The following is a 14,984-nucleotide window of genomic DNA, read 5'->3' as shown; positions in this document are numbered from 1 at the left end:
CTGAGTGCAAAGCCAGGAGCAATCCCTGTGCATTGCCAGGTGTGACCCAAAAAGAAAAAAAAAATTTCAAAATCATGATGGTTTTCCTTCCTTTCAGTGCTTCTCATTTGTAAATCCATTAGGACAAAAAAAAAAATTTGCTTGGTTTTTACCACTGCTGTCTGAATTTCAATACAAGGGAAGTCATGGTTTGAATTCTAGCTCATCTCTGTCTATATTCTTAATTAGGAGCAGACAGCTGGTGTTCCAATAGACTGTGTGGTCCCCAAAAAAAATACTTAGGAAGGACTGTGAAGCCTGCCTAAGGGAAGAATTCACTTCTCTGTCCCCACTAGATGTTTCTTTTTAATTTTCAATTCAAAATCTAAACATTTTTAAGCACATACTATATGCTTCCTCTATTTTAAGTATTTGAAATGCATTCACCAATATATGCAGCCTAAACTACTAACCCTTGCACTTATATTATGTAAAGGAAGAGAGAACAATAAATCATAAGCTAATGGAAAAGAAAATAGTATAGTATGTTAAAGATGATGAAGTACCATGAGAAAAAAAGAAAGTTAGGAAGCATCAAGAGGGTAAGAAGATGACTTTTTTATTTAACACAGTTTTTTGCCATAATATACATTTACAGACCCTTTGGGAATAGAAATTGGTATAGAAGTTGGTGTAGTTATAGAAAATATAGAAGCTCTTTACAATGTTATGAATAGATATAACATAAGATGCAGCAATTCTAGCTATGGGTATTTACCCAGCAATATGGAAACACTAATTTACAGAAATATATGCACCTTTGTGTTCACTTCAGCATTTTGACAATAGCTATGGAAACATCAAATTATCCAAGGACAGATGACAGCATTTAAAAATGTATTATAGGGGCTGGAGCGATAGCACAGCGAGTAGGGTATTTGCCTTGCATGTGGCTGACCCAGGTTCAATCCCCAGAATCCCATATGGTCCCCCGAGCACCATCAAAAATAATTCCTGAGTGCAGAGCCAGGAGTATCCCCTGTGCATCGCTGGGTGTAACCCAAAAAGCAAATAAATTAATTAAAATTAAAATGTATTATATTGGGCTGGAGCGATAACACAGGGGGTAGGGTGTTTGCCTTGCATGCAGCTAACCTGGGTTTGATTCCTCTGCCCCTCTCGAAGAACCCAGCAAGCTACCAAGAGTATCTCGCCCACATGGCAGAGCCTGGCAAGCTACCCGTGGCGTATTTGATATGCCAAATACAGTAACAACAAGTCTCAATGGAGATGTTACTGGTGCCCACTCGAGCAAATCAATGAGCAATGGGATGACAGTGACAGTGACATTATATTGGGGGCTGAAGTGGTAGTACAGCGGGTAAGGGCTTTGCATGCAGGGTTCAATCCCTGGCATCCCATGTGGCCTCCTGAGTACTGCCAGGAGTAATTCTGATGGTCAGGGCAAAGAGTAATCTCTGAGCATCACCAGGTGTAACTCCAAAACAAAACAAAATATAAATGTTATATATCTATGTATATGTTTATGTATTTCTATATGTCATGGAATCTTTTTCACCTATTAAAAAAACAGTGAGGGCCCGGAAAGATAGTACAGTGGGTAGTGCACTTGCCTTGCATGATCTATGGTATTCCATATTGAACCCCAAGCACCTACAGGAGTAATTTCTGAGTGCAGAACCAGGAGTAACCCCTGAGCATCACTGGGTGTGCCCCTCCAACACACACACACACAAACACACACACACACGATGAGATCCTTCCATTTGCAACAACACAGATTAACTGAAAGAATATTATGCTTAGGTAAGTCAGACAGAGAATGACATTTGGAATAGGTGATCAGAACAAGCCTCTATGAAAGAGCAGCTAGAAACAAAGAATTAAAGACTAAAGAGTCTCTAATCACAAAAAGTGCTTCAGGAAGAGCTCAATGTCCTAAGATGGGAGAACATTAGAATTTTAAGAAGGAAACCAGTGCTGTGGGTAAGGAAAGAAGATTAAGATGAGCTCAGAGAGGTAAAGGAGGCAGGGAAAGGAAGGGGAGGAACTGATCACATTGCGTCTTGTGGACTATTGTAAGGACTTGGTATTTTTTGCATATCTAGGACTCAACCCACAAGGCAAAGTGGGTGCTCTGTTTCTGAGCAATATCTCCAAGCCCAAATGTAGGCACTTTAGTTCTTACAACAAATGTTATAGGGAGCCTTGACAAGACATAGACTGCGTTAAACTCAACTTGTCATTGTCTCAATGACTGTCATTGTGTCAATAACTTCCCACTGACTCACTGATTCTAATTGTCTCAGTGATTCTGACTTAGACTATCATTTTCTGAATCAGATGCTTCTTGAGCATGCTACAAAATCTTAACACCACTTACTAGCTACTGCAGCAGTTGAGAGTTTGAAATTCTTTATTGGAGGGCAACTGAATCTTTAGTTTTTTTCATTTTTTGTTTTGTGTTGTTTTGTTTCATTTGGGGGGGGTCATACCCAGCAGGGCTTAATCTGGTTTCTGCACTCAGGGATCACTCCTGGTGAGGCTCAAGGGGACCTATGGGGTGCTAGGGATTGAACTCAGGAGGCCACATGCAAGGTAAGCACTTTGTACTATCTCTCCCTCCCCTAAATCATAATTTTTCTTTAAAGAAACTGAATACCTCTTGCTATCTTCCCAGGTATGCCTTTAAAGCTAACCCAAGCTACATTCCACATAGAGATCACTAAACATTCACACATTCTTAACTCTAGTATACACCCTTAACAATGGTAGACGATAACTATATAAAAGTTCCCATCTGTTATCTACCTATCAAGGAAACAGTTATTAACTTTGAGAAGGTGACCACAAACTTCACTTGATCCAACAAATCTCTAGTGTTATGGCAGCTCAATAATGTTCCTGGTAATTGACTTATCCTCCTTTTTATTTCATTTCTTCACTCTATCCTACACCTCTGCTCCCTAGAACTGTTCAATAAATAAATCAAATTCACATAAATTTATAAGTCTGCTTTAAGGTAAATTCAGTTAGCACCTCCTTCTACCTCCCTCAAACCCTGCCTTTAATGTTCCAGAGAGGAGTCCATGGGATGTAGTGCTTTCCTGGAATCTCAAAAATTATGAGACCTACATGATCCCCACTGACAGTTAATGACCCTACACTGACTGTTCCTTCAGTCCTTTATAGCTTCTCCTGGTCTTCTCTGAACCCTACAAGCAGATACAGAAAATGAACCTGAAAACTAGATTTCTTATACACAATGTAGAAGCAGAAGAGGTTCATTGGATATTTTTAATCAGAGGGATAGTGATCATATTTTTTTAAATAACTGGTGGCAGTGCAAAGGGGTAGAAGAGAGAAAGAAAATCTAGAACCACAAGATCAGAAGTGAGGGTTATCCACTCTGGTAATTATCTTTTTCTCTTCAAAAGTGGCCATCTGTCAAAACTATTAGACTTAGGAATGAAATCAGGGCCAAAAGAAAGGGTAGACATTCCCATCTAAGGCACATGAAGTCTTCCTGTAAGTGCTGGTCTTGGCAAGGTGGGTCCCATGGGAATAGAAAAGAGTCAATGTAGTGACATGAGCAATGTGACTGAAGGGATAGATCCTGGGACTCATTCTGAATAGGGAAGGTAGGGCAGTCAAAAGGCAGGACTCATGCTCCAAAACAACCAAAATAGTCAAAGAGCAATGGGTTTGAGAAACTGACAAGGAAATGAAACAATAATTTCCATTTTACTCTATGCAATTCTGAGTGAAAGATTTTGTACAGAAAACATGGATATTAATCAATCAAATGAGGTTCGGGGATTATCCTTGTACTTCAAGGATAATTGGAGTGAATATGCAATGAAATTCAATCCTGCTTAACTTATGGGAACTAATTATCTCATTCCAAAGTCTAAAGTGAGAATTGATCAAAACTTTCTATTCATTTAACATAAATATTAATATAAGCATAGGATGAGAAAAATGAGGCAAGACCCATAGTCTGGAATTTCTTTAGAATAATGCACAATGTGGCCAAAAGTAAATCACAGTCCTTGTGAGCATTTATAAACTGAATTTTTAATATTATTACATCAACCATATTTTTTTAATGTAGGAGTACTACTTTATTTAGCCATTCATTAAGCTGATTGAATTGGGCATGAACTCCACATTACTTTTTTCATTTAGAATGTTAATTTATTATTATTTTTGGTTATTTTTTAAGCACCATGAGATGCAATTACAAAGCTTTCCTGTTTGATTTTCAGTCACAGAATGATCGATCCCCCAACACATCTTCACCAGTGCACATCTTCCACCACCAAGAACCCCAGTATCCCCCCCATCCCACCCCTTCCCCTGCCTCTATGGCAGACAATCTCCCCCATACTCTCTTTTGTATTGCTTGTTATAAATAGCATAAGATGTCATGTGGCCACAAGAGTGGCCTTGTGCTCCTGGAATTCCAAATTTCCAGTTAATTAGGGCCTGGAGAAATCTCTGCAGTGAGCTGCTTGATTTGAAAATTCTATTGTGTGTCTCTGGAACGTGGCCATTAAGGAGCTTAAATAGTAGCTGGAGGCACTTTGTGGGCGTGACTTCCAGGGTCATATGGGAAATGAGAAGGACCAGCCCATCCCCTATCCCTTGAGGCCTGGAGTTTGTGGTCACTGGACTCACGTATCTGCACTTCTCACTGGGTTCTGGAGTTTGGTAGCCAGTGGAGTCTTTAGGGGGTAGGTAGAGGCATTAATCATCTTTTAAGGAAACTTATAAATAAATTTGATACATCAATTTGGTATGTTTTCTTTGTTCATAGTGCTGTTTAAAATACTTTCTTATATACAAAAATAAATAACTAAAATAAATTTAAATAGCAATGGCAAGAATGATATATAGAAACCACCAAATAAGGGGACTGGAATGATTGCATATTCCCTTGAGCACAAGGGTAGACCACTGACCTTGCATGCAGCCAACCCAGGCTCTATTCCCAGCATCCCATCCAAGCACTGCCAGGAGTGATTTCTGAGTGCAGATCCAGGACTAAACTCTGAGCACCACTAGACATGTTCTTCCCACCAAAAAAAGAAACTAACAAGTAAGTTTGTGTTTATTTTATTTGTCTACTTTTATCTAATTATAATATGTACACATTATCACTTCCACTAAATGTTACCTGGAAAAGTTCTAGAAAAATATAAGGCTTTATGAAACTACAATTCATATATGTATATATATATATTTATAAAAGTAAATAACAAAATTTTACTGTATTTTTTCTATTGTCACATTAGTGTTATATAATAAACTACCACTAATTCTCCTTAGCATACAAAAATACGCATTTAGTGTTCACATGTCTGTGGGTTGGTTATGTGATTCTGCTGATCTCGCTCGGCGCATTCAAGTGTCTGCAGGTTAGTTGGGTGGCTCTGATATTCTGAAATCCTGAGTGACTAAGCATAATTGGAAGCAGTTCTGCCTTCATTGTCCTTTTGGAACCAGTAGTGAAGCTAGGAAGGTCTTCTTCAGGGCAATGGCAAAATTCAATTGCAAAACACCTGTGCATCACATTTCTAACATTCCAACGCAAATTATCCGTGCAGGGTTACTACACTACATATTTCTCATAGTGGGGAAGTGCTCAAAAATTAGGACAAAGGGATCCTTTGGCTTAAACCCTTCTTTCTTCTGTCATGCAGGAATACTTTCACTTGATGTAATCTCATTTGTTTATGTTCTATTCTGTTGCCTTTATCAATGGCATCATGTCATTAAAGACCCCTTTGAGATCCAAATCTTGGAATGTTCTGCCTATATTTTCCTCAGTATACTTTATAGAGTCTGGTCTGATCTCAAGGTCTTTGATCCACTTTGAACTGACTTTTGTGTGAGATGTGAGATATGGATCCAGCTTTATTTTTTTTCACATGGTTATCCAGTCTACTCCAGCCAGCCTGTTACTTCTTTAAAAACATATTTCTTAAAGAGAAAAAATAAATTAAAAGTCAAATAGTGTGGGAAAAGAGTGTAACAGAAAATGAAGATAAAAGGAGAGAAGAAAGAGAAGGAAGAAAGCAGAACAAAGGAAAAACAGTGGTGGAGGAAAGAGGTAGAAAGAAAAATAGAAAGTGGGAGGGAATGGAAGGGTTCTAATCTTCCTTGACTTTGAACTGGTTCTGTCATGTGAGTGGCTTGAGGAAGAGAATCAGACAAGTCTAGTTCCTTAGACTCACTAGGAACCATTGGCTGCCAGTCTCATTCTTTGGTAAGACTATTAAATGTTTACATCACAGCTAATCTGTCATTTGTAGCCAAGAACTCTATCTGATAAATACCGGACCCAGTTCTGCCCTTCTGTGTGACCATGGATCATCTCTGTGTCTATCATCACCTTCTTCACAGGGATGATGTAATAAAACAGAGAGAGCTCTGAAGGACTATAAAAATTTATTTAACTACAAGTCAAAACTAAAGATATCCTCTGTTGGGGACTGCCCAGGACCCTGAACGAAAGAGGACCCCGAAACCTTTACCCTGGACAAACTGGAAAATTCCATTACCAGCTTTGCTTGACCTGAGGCAAAGGTGCCCTTGTGACAAAGGAAATAGCCAAACTCAAGAGGTAAAAGTAGCCCAGGGCAGTTAACTAAGAGACGCCATTAAGCCCCTAAGTAGAATACCTTCCTCTACCTTGTGCATTCCTCCTGCCAGATGCTCCTGCCTGATAAACCCTTGCCTTCCCCTCCCCACTATTTCTCAATCTACTCTTGAAGAATGTTGTAAGCCCACCTAATACACCCGAACCTTTCCTTATTTGGTCTGAGAAGACACTTCCCTGATGATTGACAACTTATGTACCAACCCCCTGCTAAGAAAAGTATAAAGCCAGTGTGGCAGTTAATAAAGTTGCCCTTGATCGGCATGTGTCGTCTTGGGCCCCCTGTTTACTAACCTCACTAGTCTTATTTCAGGTCGGGACCCTCACAGAATCCACCTAATTAGGAGCGCTTTCCACTGTTGTCTCTCCGCGGGCCGGAGAGATCTCCAGGGGAACGCGCAATCCTCCCATTTTTTTTAAATGTTATTGACAAATTATGTCTTCAAATCAACAAGAAAAAGCATAATGTAAAAACAAAACCAAAATATGCTAATGAATGGTAGCAATTGAATTTCTCATGTCTTTAGATTACTTCCTTCCAAAGTGAATGCTCAGATTCATTCAGTCAACTCCAAGAACTAAGCTTTTCATAAAACGCTATAACATGAATTTAAATATTATAAATTTTCTTCTCCTTAAAAATGTTGAAAGTGAGCCAAGAGACATTTTTCTAAACATAGTCACTGCAAATATGTACTAATTACAGCATAAATCCGAAGACTGCTTTTCTATGGCAGGCTGCATACTACTGTGGCTTACACTTACCATGGCACATAATGACTCAACATTTACAGCTAAGTACTTTCCATGTCTTTGCCAAGTGAGACCATGCAAACACTATAGAATAGACCTTTTGTAGAGAAAATGATTCCGGAAAAGCATAGATAATTGACTTTCTGACTTCCCACTCTGTGATTCCGATGGTTTTGTGCTTAATGGCACTCATTTGTGAGGGGAAACTCCTTTATGAACCAATTCAAACTACCCAAAATTACAGCTGAACCTGCCCTTCAAGAAAAAGATCTGTATGATACTGCCAAATCTAGCCAGGTAGACTAGTCTGGGCTGAGATCCCTGGGTCCTTCTCAGAAGAAGGGGGCAAGAGGATTCTCCTTCTGCCTAGGGTTGCAACAGCCGGCAGCCACACCCACATAGGAACCACCCAACTGCACATCTAATCTCAAAAAGAATGACAAACTGCTGAATCTTCCCACCTGGGACCAGTCTACAGGTTGAAAATTCTGGGGGATTCTTAGAATGGGGGGTGGAAACCTACCCCCAACTTCTCCCACCATCACCACCAGAAAACCCAACAGCTCGCCATACCTGCCATCTTGCCAGAAAAATAGCCCAGTGTCACATCTCCAAAAGAACACAATACTACCAAGTCTTCCCAGGTAAACTGATCTCAGCTAAAAACTCTGGGGCCTTCTCAAAATGGGGGCGGGCAGTTTCCCCTTTCAGCCTGAAGGCACGGCAGCCTGATGTAATACCAGACACCCTCCAACATAGAAACGACACAGTTCCACAACTGAACTTCATCAAACTGCCACACCACAGGATTGTTCCAGATCTTTGGAACTGGGATTGCATGGCCACAAATGCCTCCAAATTTCATAATTCTGTCAGCCCAATAGGGTCACAGCAAATCTGATGGAAAATTGCTGCATATGCCTTCACCAGAAAATCTCATGAATCATGGAATGGCAGTTTGGGCAATGGGAAGGCATCTTCCATGACAGGGAATATATGTCATCACTCACAGGCCCTAAGGATCTAGAAAAGTGACATTGAAGTTCAAGGTCTCGAGGTGGGGTGTTCCAGGGTGTTTAAATTCTTTTTCCTTCCCAACAAGGCACCCAAAATTTCAGAACTCAAAATAGCAGGCACAGGGGAGATAACTGAAAGGACTGGAGCACTTATTTTGCATGTGAGAGACCGTAGGTTTGATCTCTGGCACACACAGTTCCCTAGCCCCGCCAGGAACCCTTGAGCACCAACCTGGAAGTAGTCCCTGAGCACCACTGAGTGTAGTCTGAATATTGCAAGCTATGTACTATTTCTCACCGAGCTATAAGTCACTCAGGCAGTCAGCTGATCTATCACAGCCTTCTCCTACACTACAATGAGATGACACGTTGGTGGAGTATTGGTTGATGGGCAGAGACTTCACCAGGAAGTCTCCACCTTCCTTTCACCTCTCTGAAGTGGAAAGGAGAGAGCCAAAGCATATAAAGCCCTTCACTGCTTTGCTCTGGAATTGGCAACCTGTGAAGTCAACTACATGCCAGTAGCCAAAGCAGGTCACCATTAAACCCAGATTTAAGTGCTCGGGAAACAGACTGGCTCTTTAGTGAGAAGAGCTGCCAAGTTAGATTGCAGTGAACTGAAACCTATGGGTAGATTATTAAGGTTTAAGCTTCAGGGGAAACCCATGGATAGCCTGCTTGGGTAACACATTCCTACCCTGACATATCCTTGGGGATCGTGCTCTTGCTGAAACATTATCTTTTGTGGCCTTGTGTTACTGATGCTGTTACTTTACAGGGCAACTCAGAGAAGAGAACAGGCAAAGGGAAAAGAGGAAGAAGTATGCCAGACACAGAGATCAGGGAACTGAGCAGATGCTTTGTATGTACATGATGCTGATTTCTATCCCTGGCATACACAGCTTCCAGAGCACTGTCAAATACAGTCCTAGAAAAAAAAAATAAATAAAATTTTAAAAAAAAAATACAGGGGCTGGAGCAATAGCACAGTGGGTAGGGTGTTTGCCTTGCACGCGCCCGACCCAGGTTCGATTCCCAGATCCCATATGGTCCTCTGAGCACCGCCAGGGGTGATTCCTGAGTGCAGAGCCAGGAGTAACCCCTGTGTAGTGCTGGGTGCGAACCAAAAAGTAACGAAAAAAAAAGAAACAAATACAGTCCTAGGTCTCTGATCACTGTTGGGTAGCCCTAGTGGCATCCAGTACTGCTGGCTATAAGCATACCATGTGAACAACAATTAGTATCAAATCAGTTGGCATAACTGGTAGAGTACCATTGAGAGTGGTCCCCCCGTTTCCTAAGCAGTACTTGAGAACTCCCACCCCAGCAAAAAAAAAAGAAGATAAAAGAGGTTCCCTATGTCTGAAGAACTTTAATTTTTCCCAACCCCACCAACAATACCTCAAAACCCTCACTATGTCATCTTGGGTAAAAGTAACTTTTCACCCCCTCCAGAAGACAGGGAGAAGCTCTGTGCTTGCCTTAGCCAATGGGATATGCTACCAGAAAAAAAAATTAACATGCACTGGTGCATTAAGCAAATGCTATTGCACTGAGGTCACTGCCAGGAAAAAATATACCTTGGGTTTAAAGTTCCCTTTTTAGCATGGAGAAGGACCAGTCAAAACAACCCACAAGTGCACAAGTGAAATGCAATTCTACAGTTGTCTGCAGCTGCAATCATACGGTTGTTATGCAGAAAACACTGACTGATTATTATTAATAAACTGAATTTAAAGAATAAGAAGTCAGGGAAAATGAGAATCCTCAAGGTAGGTAACCATCAGAAAAGTTATAGAATCACCATCTTTAATTGGGCTTTATTCAACACATGAATTCTCTGGAGGAAAATCTTATAATCTTCATTCTTTACTGAGTACTAGAACTCTGATCCCAGAGCATCCTTTTTGCTGAGCTGTGGATGTCAATATGTACATTTGTGCGTAGAAATATACTTCTTGTTTAACAGCTGGTGCTAGTTGTGGCCACTCATTAGGAGAGAATTTTGCATTATTTTTGTTATTATAAGATGCAATGGTGTTTATTCAAGAACTGTCTTATAACCCCTCATCTGTGAAATGGAGATTAACACACTAAAATGCCTCAAAGGGTTTTGTTTTCTGCAAAGAATAATGGAAAAAATAATTGACTATGTTTAAGAAATGCAAAGTGACATAAACACTAAGTAATAATTACTTGTGAGAATTGAAATAAGAATTGCTTTGCCAAGAATCTTGAGTTAGATTATACTTCCATTATTTGTGATGAACAGCTAATAAGAATTTGCATTAAAATTTCTAATTGACTGATTCTATACAAAATCAGAATTATTAGCAAATTTATATCAACCAACATGAAAAAAGAATTGCTTTTGAAGCCACCAGCTTAATTTTCTTCTGGGCTACAGCTGACCAAGGCTGTCAGAAGTCACATAGCCACTACAGAAATGTATGGAACTTCCAGTAAGATGAAAATAATTTTTTGCTGGAAGCAAACAAAGGTTCACAATTCTACAAGGATACTAGGTTGGGACTTCCAAAATAGTGTTTGGAAAGCTAAGATATCTGTACTACTACCAGTCCAAAAGACTTAATACAGAATTATCTATGCATACTTATAATCATAACCAGAATAATAGTTATTACTTGTTGAACAATAAGCAAAATATAAATAAAAAAATTTTAAAAAACTATATAACAGATACTACGTATAATATATAGTTTAATATTTGGAGGTCATACCTGGCAGTGCAACTGGTGGTGCTCAGATGACCATGTGGTACTGGTATAATTCAGGCTCCCACATACAAAGTGCTCTAGATCTTTGAGGTACCTCCTAGTTCTAATTATATAATTTTTTCCCAATGCTTACCAGACATAGTAAGTGCCAATAACTGCTTAATAAGTGAGTAAACATATAAAATGTTTAGTATTGTTAACTTAACTTCTTGCAGATAATAATGGGATTCAGTGACCTTAAGAAGCTAGTACAGGCCCAAGGATATGGCTCAACAGTAAAGCACATCGCTTCCATGCTTAAATCTGAGTTAAGGCCAAAGATCTCTCTCTCTCTCTCTCTCTCTCTCTCTCTCTCTCTCTCTCTCTCTCTCTCTCTCTCTCTCTCTCTTTCTCTCTCTCTCTCATTCTCTTTATAGCACAGATACAAAGAACAGAAAGTAAGCACATAGAATTCTTGTTGTCTGAAGTCAGAGTGAAAAAGTTCCTTGCTACAGTTGGGCTCAGCCATCCTGCAGCAGTTAAGTTATCCTACTCTGGGTGACTTTGTCAACATCTCTGAATCCTGGGACTGCGGTCCATAGCAATCAGTTTAAGAACAGGTATCCTGGAGCTTCCAAGCAGTGTGCCCAGTGGAACCCCTACATCACCCCTTCCTTTGCTTAAATTAGCCTACTGTGCTACAAAAACACTCACCTGCCCGGTTCCTCTGATTCCACAAAAGTGTGCCAGTTACCCAACCTCAGGAAACAGACAAATCAATTTTTTTCTAGTGTCTCTTTATCTTCTAATGTTCCCCTCTTTACCTGACCACTCGGAACACTCACTCTATCCTACTTAGCCCACCACGTTCCTCTCTAGTGTTTGTTATAACACCACATGCAAAACACGTGCCACCAGAAACTCCAGCTTATAACAAAACTCGCCAACAGCTTATCTCTCTTTATTAAATAAATCAAAATGAGAAGGAGGACTGACTGCTTTAGATTGAAAATTATTTCAGAATTACATCTTCCAAAAGGTTTTGACCTCTTTCAGATTCTGATTTTTTAGTAAGTCCTTTTCATCTATGGGACAGGAGCAAGTGGATAGCTGACATTTAAGTATCAATTGTATTTTTTTATAATGCAGATGTTATTTGTTAATATTTATGTATAAAAATGAATTGTATATTATGTTTTAAAGAGAAGAGATTCTTCGGAAGCAGAGAGATAGTAGAGTGGGTAGGGCGCATGCCTTGTAAGCAGGCAACTGGATTGGATCCCTGACATCCCATATGCTACCCCAAGCACCATTAGGAGTAACTCCTGAGCGTAGAGCCAGGATTAACCTGAGCACCAGCAGGTAGGGCCCAAAAAACAAAAAAGTCAAAGAGAGTCTTGGGGCTACAGAGATAATATAGATGCTTGCCATGCATACAGCCAACTTAGTCAAGATTGTGGCATTTGAGTGATAGTCCTCCGAGTCCCACCAGGAGTGATCACCTAAGTACAAAGCCAGGAGTAATCCCTGAGCACCTTTGTGTTTGGCCTAAAAGCAAAAAAATAAATTAAAAGAAGAGATTCTCCTTATCTTTTAGGGCAGGAGTTGGCAAACATTTTCCAGAAAGGACTAGAGCATAAATATTTTAAATTGTGGGTGTCAGAATCTGTTGCAACTAACCCAATTATACCAGTGCCGTGCAAAAGCATCCAAACACAAAAGGTAAATGAGTGGGCATAGCAATTGTCTGGAGAATAAAACTTTTCCTCTACACACTTAGATTTAGATATTGGAGGCCTGGGAATTAAACTAATAAAACAACAAGTTAGGAGTGAAAAAAAAAAGAATTTTATTCTTGTGCTTGCAATAGGTACACATACACACACACATATATACACACACACATGATTCAAGAAAGTAGAATTTGAGCTGTTTCTTCTCATTTTAATGCGGGGCGGTGGGGGAGAAGGGGAGAAAGGGCACCTATGGGGAACCCAGTGACTTTTAGTAAAGATCGAATACAAGGGGAGGCTCTTAGGAAAACAACAGATGAGAAACAAGATACTTTTTTTAAAAAAATAGGGTTTTATTTGGGGGAAAGGGGGTTTGGGCCACATCCTTCAGTGCGCAGGAGCTATACCTGGCTCTGTGTCCAGAAGTGAGCCCTGGCAGTGCTCAGGGGAACATACGCAGTATCAAGGTTAGAGCTGAAGTCAGCTGCATGCAAGGCAAGCATGGTAGCTCCTGTATTATCTCTCCAGCCCCAGCAATACATATTTAGATGTGTGATCAACTTTCTATCTTGGTGTGATGGATCAGTCATGATTGTGAAATTCCTCAGAAGGAACCTTACAACAATTGAGTTCTTTGGAGAGGCTCTGCTTTTAAGCTGGTAAATTAAAAGAGAAAGGGTCTATTCTCAAATGCACTTAGCTCAAAATAATTTTTTGTCACTCTGGCATGTTCTGACTTTCTTCACTACTCCAATAAAACTTTGTAAACCAGACAATGGGTTGTAACTTGCTAGCTTCATTTTAGAGATATTTACTAGAGTGCTTATTTCAAAAAATATGATGCATGAGAGATGTTGCAAAATAATCAAGAGCTAAGGACACGGCTCAAGTAGTGAAGCACATGCCAAGCATGCCCAAGGCCCTGGAAGCACACGTATGCCTCAACCTCCCTGACTGCACAGCCAAATGTGGAAAGAAGGAAGGAAGGAAGGAAGGAAGGAAGGAAGGAAGGAAGGAAGGAAGGAAGGAAGGAAGGAAGGAAGGAAGGAAGGAAGGAAGGAAGGAAGGAAGGGAGGGAGGGAGGGAGGGAGGGAGGGAGGGAGGGAGGGAGGGAGGGAGGGAGGGAGGGAGGGAGGGAGGGAGGGAGGGAGTTCCAAACCCAAAATAATCAAGTAGGAGTAGGAAATGTGTGTGAAAGTGTATTTAGGTAAAATAAAGTTGCTAATGAAGGGTAAAATAACAGTACATGAGAACTTATTATAAATATTTTTCCCTGGTTTTGAATATGCTTTTAATTTTCTATCAGAAAAAAAGTAAAGCAGGGACCAGAAAGATAGTAAAGCAAGTAAGGTGCTTGCCTTGGATGTGGCTGGCCAGACTTCAGTCCCCAGCACCACAAATGGCCCCCATGAACACCTCCAGGAGTGATCCTGAGCACAGAGTCAAGAGTAAGTCCTGAGCACTACTGTATATGGCCCCACAACAAATAGGCAAACGTAGTAAAAACAAAAACAAGTAAACAAAATTAAAAACAATCATACTTAAGATTTTGTTGGAAAGAATCACTATAATTGATACACATGAATGTATTCTGGGCACTATACTAATCATTTTCCATATATCAATTCACTGAATCTTCAAATAAACCTAAAATTTAGGTAACACTGTTATCCCCATTTTACAGAAAAAGAACGAGAAATATAAAAGAGAGTAAATAAATTGTTATCATTCCAGAATTCACAAAAGGATTCAGAATCAGTATCTGAATCCAGGAAAGCTGACTTCAAAGCCCTTTTTTAAAAAAAAAAAACAAAAACATACCAGCTAATTACTAGATACAAGATATGCATTTGGAGAATTTTCTATTCTCTGTTAACAATGACTCTTTTCTAGTTAGTATGCGACCCCAGTAATGTCTTGTCTGGAGGGATTACCTGCTGGATCTCTGCATTCTATATTATTATTCGTTCATCTTGCTGAACCTCAATATAATAGCTAAGCTTAGTTTAGTTATTAAAAGAATCAAAATCCTTCTATATATGAATGCATTTTTTAATCAATCTCCTTCTTGCATTAATTTAAACTACAACTAAAAAAAAAA

This window comes from Sorex araneus, chromosome 4 (genome assembly GCF_027595985.1).
Source record: "Sorex araneus isolate mSorAra2 chromosome 4, mSorAra2.pri, whole genome shotgun sequence".
NCBI lineage: Eukaryota > Metazoa > Chordata > Mammalia > Eulipotyphla > Soricidae > Sorex > Sorex araneus.
The sequence above is the reverse complement of the archived record's forward strand: the minus strand, read 5'-3'. Positions refer to the sequence as shown.